Source organism: Ochotona princeps, chromosome 2 (assembly GCF_030435755.1).
Source record: "Ochotona princeps isolate mOchPri1 chromosome 2, mOchPri1.hap1, whole genome shotgun sequence".
NCBI classification, from domain to species: domain Eukaryota; kingdom Metazoa; phylum Chordata; class Mammalia; order Lagomorpha; family Ochotonidae; genus Ochotona; species Ochotona princeps.
In genome coordinates this window covers 67,610,351-67,619,864 of record NC_080833.1, presented here as the reverse complement: position 1 = coordinate 67,619,864, position 9,514 = coordinate 67,610,351, and positions in this window count along the sequence as shown.

Here is a 9,514-nt window from a genome sequence, read left to right as displayed (position 1 = left end):
TCTGGGTCAGCGAACTGCAACAACATGGCATCCTGCAGGTTCCACCCAAAACAGGTCCAGGTAGCACCCAGACTTGATGGTCAGCAGATCAAGAACTCTAGTAGTGGCACATAAGGCGCCACTTTGTGCAGTGTGGTAAAGGTTTTAAAGCTTCAGGGACAACAGTGAGCTGTGCATGTACTGAGCTCAGTTAGAACTCACTGAGCTCAGTGTGTTGCACTGGTACCACAGGCAGACAATACCAACTAAGGCATCGTAAGGGTCAAAATAGGTCTGTGTGGCCCTCAGACCTAACAACCAACAGATTCCTGCAATATCACCACCAAGAACCTAGCTATATAGGACTCCTGGTGGTTCCCTAATCCTGGGACCTGCTCCAAAGCAGAAGTGGGAGAAAGGATGTACAGACAATGCTACAGCCTCAGCATGATATCATAGGAGGTGGAGAATGCTGAACCAGGAGCTGGGGCTATGGAGAACATGGTGGACATCTGAAAAAGAACACAGACCTGTAACTTGTTAGAGGGAGTGGCGTAATTGACTGCAAATGTAGAACCATGTACCAACTGCAGTAAGTAAAATGAAACTGAAGCCTGTGGGTAACAGAGTTTGGAAACCTGCCCCAAGGAAAAGATTCTGCTAACAAGAAGTACAATGACGAAGAGCAAAAGAAGATGCAAAATGAATATTACTGAAGACTCCCTTGCAAAGGAGCAAAAACCTTTGCCAACCTCAGAGTTAACTGAGAAAGACATTGAGATGGGGAATGCAGAAATCAAAGCACTTGTTATAAAGCTTCTTATCAACAACGAGAAGTAAATAAAATAGGCATTCAAGGAATTTAAGGAATATGTCACAATGGAAATGAATCAAATCAAAGCTGATACATCAGATATTAAGAATACAGGGGGAGCAAATTAAAAGTACAGTGGGGAGTCTTGAAAATAGAATGAAGCAGGTAGAAGAAATAATCTCCGAATTGGAAGATATTTCCTGTCACCAAGAAGAAACACACAAAAAGCTGGAAGCAGAGCTGAGTCAAGCTAAAAAAAAAAGAAATATTCAAGAAATGAAAGATACTGTCAAAGGGCCAAATATAAAAGTTATGGTAGTCTCAGAAGGTACATAAAGAGAAACTGGGATTAAAGATGTATTCAATGAAATAATAAGGGAAGTTTTCCTAATCTGGAGGAAGAATTGGGAAACAACATCCAGGAGGGTCACAGAACTCCCAACAGGCTTGACTAAAAGCAGTCTTCACCACAACGCATGATAATCAAGCTCTCTTCAACCGAACATAAGGAAAAGATCCTGAAATGTGCATGTGAAAAAAAAATGAACTGACAAAAAAAGATTACCAAAAAAATCTTTGCGATACCTTAGTTTCTAGAAACACATTTCTATCCCTAAATTAGACTGAAAATTTGCAATGTGGTATTCTGAGAAATGCAGAGTCAGAGTAAGTCTTTGATGGCTGCTCTCTTGATTACCTGCTGAATGCCCAACATTCCCATCTAGGAAAATTCAGAATCCCCTGAAGGGATCATCCTAATCTTGTGGCATCATGAGTGTCTGGAACACCCTACAGGAGCCATTCAAACCTTGTCTCAGCTTGCTATGATGAGTTCCTTGCCCTACACATTATACATATTCACAGAACAAGGGGCACATCTTCTCCCATTGCCCGTGGCTAATACTTAGAAAAGCCCAATGCTGTATACCCTGGACAGCCATTTTACTCACGTAGTCTCCTGTCACATGGAAGTGGTTCCAGCCCATTCTCCAACCAGGGAGTGGAGCATCAGACTCTCCCCTGACCAATAAGATCCTTTGCCTGGAATAAAAGCTTCATTTTCTTTCTCTCAAGCTAGCCTGAACCTAGCAAATGTACCCATTCCCTATCATCACAACAATACTTTTCAAATTAAGACATTTCTTGGCCATACTACATATCTAAACTTCTTGGTTTTGATATTTAAGTTCACTACAGGTATCAGAATACAAAGAAATAATTTTTTTCACCGACATCAGCCAAATTGGATGTGTACTTAATAAATTTAATGTCTGGCAACTCATTGAGAGGAATAGCTCCTAAATTTTGCATATACTTTGCATGCTATCTGCTAGAACTATTGAGAATCATAATGGTATAATAATATCAGCAGATAGAAACATCCTTTATTGTTTGTATAAATGGAAATTATGTGATTATGGAATATGTTGTTTATATATTTAACCACTTGTATTATGTTGTAGTGCAATTACTAATAGAAGAGTTCTCACTTGACAGTGTGCTTATGTGACATGATAGGTAGGAGTTAGAACACTTGGCAGACCTGAGCAGAGTCTAAAGCATCCCTCTAGGCATGCTTATATACGGTGAGACTCACTTCCCTAGAATGCATTATTTGAGTGACTGAATCTTTTCTATTGCAGTTTGTTTAAGCTAAATTAAATTAAACTTCAAAATTTTAATGGTGGTTGAGTTGCAAAAGAGAGACCTAAGAAAAGATTTTTTTAATTATTATTTATTATTTTTAATTCATTAATTACATTGTATTATGTGACACAGTTTCATAGGCACTTGGGTTCTCCCCACCCCTCCCAAGAAAAGATTTTATAATTAACATATAAGACTTACTTATGTGAGATTTTTATGTAATTTTTCAGCAACATGAATTAGTACAGTTTTAGCATTTTACAATTATGTTCAGTTGAAGAACATTGCAGTGAATTAAGCAATAAACTTCTCAAGTTACTTGTGTTTGCCAATATAGAAAGGTGCTTTAGTTTCCATTTCTCCATTTTCCATGCTCCAAACATTCTGAGCAGAAAATTAAAGTTGATATGAGACAAATAGGGTATGATGATTTTATGTGCATTTAGAAATTACAAAAACAATTTCATTGTATAGATTAAAATTGCTATCAGTGATTAAGAAGCCACATTTTAAAAACTAAATTCTAGTTTAAGACAGGATAGATCTTCTTATGCAGGTTTCATTTAAGTACGGAGTTGTTACACTGGACATGCCCAGATTATAGGAAGAAGCACATTAGTCTGTGGAGGTTTCGAAATATGTTTGATTCTTACTGTTTATGTATTTTCTAGATATACTATTCGGGGAGAAGTGTTGGTAATCTCTCCATCTGTTACCTTTGCGTCAATGGGAACAACTGGACATGAAGAATTGAGCTCCCAGCTCTTCCACATCAGCCAAGAAAGCATACATTAAAAGCTAATACATCTCTTTTATGATTCAGGTAAGCCCATTTGAGTGGGGCAACAAAGAAATCTATGTACACTAATTGGGGTCCATTGACTCAAAAAGCAGACAGTCTCCTTGCTAATTAGAGAAATATATTTCTGTTTCTCAGTATGGATTTAAAATGTTGCTGAAAGTTATCATCTGTCCCTGATAGATGTGCTTACTTTAATAGTTTCATTTGCTCAAGGAAGGAGCCAGCCAGAGTCACGCGGGGAGGCTGTTGATTAGGCAATGCTGATTGTGTGAACTACTTCCTTCATTTGTGGTGTAGATATTCATAAGCATCTTTGGCATTGATTAGCAATGTATGTTGTTGTCATTGGGGCAAGCCTGAGGAAGGTACCTGATGAAGACTTTGATGTAGAATTATGTACGGATATAGTAACTTTAATAGAATGTATCAGACATACATTGCACCTCTTGTAAGGATTAATATGGTCTATAAGGTAGTTAGGGTCATGATTCTATCACATTTCTTTTGAAGACATAAAGTCTTGTTTCTCCCCCATTTTGCCCCTTATAAAGGCAAATTTTCCGTGTCTCCTAGTTTTATTGTAAAATAACATCTAGGTAAATTTGGGGGCAGAGTCTCCAGGGGAATATAAATCCCACTTTCCTGAGTTTCCTGCTTTATCATGAAATAGAATAGAAGTCAGGAATTCTCTCTGAGAGAATGTAAAGGGCCTGTCTCCCCAAGAGCTATCTCTGATGAGATCAAAGTGTCAACCTCCTGCCCCTGTTGGAATGGGAATCCCACTTCCAACTCACTCTAAAAGAATGTGAAGAACCTCCCTCAAAGCTCTTCAAATGTCAACCCTCATCTCTTTGAGCCCCAGTTTTATCACGAAAAAGCAAGGGGACACTGACTTAGATTTCAGCTTGTCATGAGAATGAAAGGAGGTGGTAGCCAATCACACCCTTCTGATGGCTTTTGTTTTGTTTTGCCTTGAGTGAGAAGTTAGGCAAGATTATGGCCTTTTGTTGAGTTCCCTTTCCACCCATTGGTCTCTCAGTATTTTGCTTAGAACACCACTTCCACCATTGTCCCAGGTCCCCTCTTCCATAGTAGCTGAAGCAAGAGGTTTCCATCTGTAATAATAAACTTCACTTTGCTCACTGAAATTGTCCACTTGTAAATTCTCCTTTCATGTGAGACAAGAATCAAGATCACTTTCATCCTTTGCTCTATTATCATATTTTAAACAAAAAGAAATGTATCAAAAAGTTGTTGCAGGGAATTCGAAATGAAACTGCAGCAATCTTGTTTCTTGTCTGACATGAAAGAATAATTTTCAAGCAGACAATTCTAGCTTGCAAAGTAGGATTTATTTAGGAAGAGGAAGGAAAAAGTTTCCTGTGCTAGATGCAGTAGGAGGCTCCAAGAGAGGAAAGATCCAAGGGGGTCTAAGAGAAAAAGAAAAGAGATCTGTCACATGATCCAAAAAGTTCAAAATAAAGATAAAAATAAATAAATGAATGAATAAAATGATATTGGTTAATTGTAAAAAAAAAAAAAACAAAGAAAAAGAAAAGAGATCTGTCATAGTGGCAGGAGGGGGATTCAAGGAAAGAAAATAAAAAAAACCTGAGAAAATGATGAAGATGGTGTCTCTTATATACCATCTCAGGGGCGTCAACAAAACACTTCATTCACAATGGGCAATGATGACTTCCTCCTCCCATTCTAATAAGCTGATAACTCTGGCACCATCTCTCCTTGCTTTTGTTACGACAGCAACTCTAAGAAATGTTGATTCTGTCCTTTGGCTCTCCTTGAAAAGGAGAACACGCTCTTGGAAAGGTACAAAATGGGGAGTAGCACAATTTCATATGGTATTTTATTTATTTTATTGTGGGGGGTCTGTATTATTATTTTTTAAATTTATTTTTTCTTTTTCTAATTAGACTGGAATCATAATTCCATCAGTGTCTTATTTAAGTGTCCCCCATCATTGCTGGTACATGCAGTGTCAGACAGTTCAGCATCCTATTGTTTATACATTTCCAGCAGTTTCATTGGGAATCCATCCTTCATCTGGAAGTAGGGATGCATGTTTACTCAGTGGCATGTTTTTTCATGGTGCTGTAATTTTTTTGTTCATGTTGTTGTTGCTATTGCTGTTTTTCTAACTCATAATGGTTGTTAACCTTGCTTCATGGTTTCTCAGTTATCGAAATGTGTAGTGATAGAGTACTGGGGCATACCATATCCACACGTGGGGGTATAGTACAATTTCATATTTTAAAATGTAACTTCACCAGGGACCAGACACCCTAACTGCCTGTTAGCCTGTTTGGCTCCTCACAAGGTAAAATAAAAAGCAAATGCCACAGCATGGAAAAGCAAAGCAAAGCAAAACAAAAACAGTTCTTATAATAGGTTTGGAGCCTGTGTCTATTTTATTAAACTCCACCGTATAAGAATTATTAATAATTAAACCAATTGTGATGATGATATCATACTCAATATGAACAAGTAACTGACTTAGGTCCTTTATATATGTTGCTTTATTTAGTTCTTTCAATAATCTTATAGATAGTAAAGTGAAAGGAAACAGAGGCGAGCAATTGGTCAATTTAAAGGATATGTTTCGGGCCCCGCGCAATGGCCTAGCAGCTAAAGTCCTTACCTCGAACGCCCCGGGATCCCATATGGGCGCCGGTTCTAATCCCGGCAGCTCCACTTCCCATCCAGCTCCCTGCTTGTGGCCTGGGAAAGCAGTCGAGGACGGCCCAATGCTTTGGGTTCCTGCACCTGCGTGGGAGGCCTGGAAGAGGTTCCTGGTTCCCGGCTTTGGATCAGTGCAGCACCGGCCGTTGTGCTCACTTGGGGAGTGAATCATCAGACGGAAGATCTTCCTCTCTGTCTCTCCTCCTCTCTGTATATCTGACTTTGTAACAAAACTAAATAAATCTTTAAAAACAATAAAGAATATGTCTCATCTGTGAACGGGATTGGAGATTTACTGAAGCAGTGGGTGTCAGAACTGGAGAAAGCTACCTTAATCAGGAGATTCTTTGAGATGGTATATGCATCCATTAGAGAAAAAAAAGGGGGAAATTAGAGAAAGTATTCATAGAAAATTTTCTTTTATATGGCAATATTCCATATTCAGATTATTTCCTTGTTTTAATTCCCAGAAAGTTCAAAGTTGTTAGAATTTTAAAATTTTTCCAGCCAGTAGGGAGCTATACAACAATTTAGAAAAGATGTACATGTAAGATATACATGTACATCAAAGCCTTGTGTGCTAACCTTGGGAAAACAAAATGTCAGATGCCCTTTGTTCTGTATCTTCTGAAAATTGAGTTCAAGAAGCAGCTTAGAACGTGATGTAAATGTCGCTTCTCGTGGACAGTAGCAAAGCATAGTCTAGTATAGCAAGGATAGTTACAAAGCATAGATATGAGTGAACAAGTGCAAGATATGCAGCAGTTTTATTACATTAGTGGGTGAGCAGCACTCCAAACTTCTTATTAAAATATTAATAAAATAAAAGACATTGAATGGACTTCTAGGTTCACAATGAGGTGAATGGGGTGTATAGCTTTTCCTATTTTTAGTAAACTAAAACATTGTGAGGTGTTAGAAAGTAAGCTCATCCTCCATTTCAGTGTTTTTCAGAGTCCTGTTAAAGCAAACATAGTCTGAAATACATAATCGCCTGAGTCAGCTTGCTAACTATCTCCATAGATATGTTATAGGATTCCTCCGTTCTTTATATTAAATGTAGAGACCCCTGTACAAACTGTGAGGAATGACTCAGACATCAGTCGTGAAGGTCCCCCCCGTCATCGCCATTTTGGAATATTTTAAATATCTGCTTTCCCTAGTTTGGCTTTCTTAAGATTCACAATCCTGCAAGGTTTTAATTTTGTTAAATGCCTTTATGAATATAACAACTTATAAGATACACTGCATTAAATGAAACAATTTCATTGAAATTTTTTCTATATACAAATAATATATTACATCCCAACTGATTCAATGTAACTACAGAATTTGAGCTTGCATAGGATTTTGTATAATGAAGAACCAATTAAGATCCCTGTCTATTGTGGTAGGTGGTTCCAGTATTATTTTGGTTTGGAAACTTTTGGGCATCAGAGAGAGGAGAGTAATAATAGCAATTCATGATTTTTCACAAAGATATGTTACTTTCCTCACAGGCTTCAAGTGGATACTTTGAGTTGCAATTCACCATAAGTGTCATTGTCTTAAATTAGGGGTTTGGAAATGCTTTCAAGCATACAGTTTGATCTAGAAATTTAGAAGAGAATGTGAATGGCTTCATTAAGGACAATATGACCTATTACACATTCTTAAAAAAATTTAAGGTTAATGTTGAATGATGAAACCTCAGTATAGAACAAACAGCAAGAATTAGTTTTCAAATAAGAATTACTGGCAGTGTGTATATTTTGTCCAAACTGCATTCAGGAGGAACAGTGATATTTTGGTTCATTCATTTACATGCTCTTCATGCACGCATAAAGCTACGTAGATATATATATGTGTCTCAAAGATCAATTCCTAACATCTGTCTTTTTCCAACAATATCTGACCATTAGGGAGTTGCAACTCCCTAGTAGTTGCTGGGGAAGCAATGACAGAACTCAAGCCAGGAATCAATTAAACTGAGGAGACTATTCCATATTCTTTGTTTTCTGGGAAGAGAACAGGTGTTTAATAATTTACATAAATTATGCAAAATCTAAAGCATTTACAGTAACTAGACATTTAGCAACAGACATGAATGAAGACAATTGGCTGATGATATTTAGTATTAAAGTGGCGCCTGTAGTGCTGTTATTGTTACAGATCTGTCAGCATATTCGTTGTAAATAATTTTTCAGGAATTTATATTTTAGCCTTAAAATGATCCTTAAATTTCATTTTAAAAAAAACATAATAATCATGGCTCTTACATGGTAATACATCTTGTTTGTAACCTTAATATTTTTTGTGTATAAAAGCATTTAAATTATATTTAAGTTATTGCAGCACAATAGTAATGACACTATAAGTTCTTTTGTTGAGGTAATATTCATCAACAACTACAACCAAAGAATGTGCCTTAGAAATCACTTTTAAAAACTTTCAATGCTAATTTGCGTATTTTTATAAAATTGTGTGTATTCTGTTGAGGGCTTCATTTCAATAAAGAAATATTCTTCTAAACACAGGTTGATCACTTTAATCTTTAAAGAAGTTTCACTGCTTATTTTTCAATGTTTATTTTAGAGAATTTTCTATTCACTTTGTCATATCCTAAATTCAGTAGGGAATAGAAAAAATAAAGTTGGTATCTCCCTAAAAGAGAAAGTCATCTAAGTTGGGAAATAAAATATGGGATTTTCTAACAGTAAATGAAGACAGCTATACATGTGATTGCATTTTATGCTGAAGGAAATGTAAAATATTTGTCATAGTACATTGTGCTGTTACAATATATGTTTTATCTCCATGTAAATAACTTCCAAATTAATTTTTCAATAAATGAACGTTAAGAATTAAACCTCACAATTAATACCTACTGCTGAATTCTTACCAGATATGTGGAGTGTTGCAACCTTAAAACTGCTTTTGGGTGGGGCTGATGCCAGGGCACAACAGCCTAATCCTCTGCTTTTCAACACGTCCATTATGGTTCATGTTCTGGCTGCAGATCTAGCTCCCTCTTACAGCGTGGGAAAACAGCAAAAGATGGCCCAGGTTTTTGGGACTCTGTACCCAGATGGGAGACTTGAAAGTGGCTCCTGGTTTTGGATGTATTGCTCTGGCCATTGTAGCCATTTGGGAAGTGAATCAGTGAATGGAAGATCTTTCCCTCTCTTTCTCTCTGTAAATCTGCCTTTCAAATATAAAAATTAAAAAAAAAAATCTTGGGTATATAAACCTTTGGTAATAACATACTTTTATTTCCTAATATGATACCCAAGAGATTTGAAAGTTCCCCAAGATAAGTTAGGTAAATGCATTCTCCGTGTCCTGGAAATTCTGAAGTCATTTGGCAAGCTAAGCCCTTATTAATTCTGACTGTCTACTCGCTCTGTGCCTGTACTTGCATAGCTAGCTGTAGTTGGAGGAAAATATAGTAGTAGATAACAAGTCCTATGTTAATTTCATGACTATGAACTTCAAGTGAGTATTTAAGTCAGCCAGTTATCATGCTATGCACTCTTCATTGTCCCACTCTGATGATTATTTATCAATTTTGTTCTGACTCCCACACCTCCTCTGTT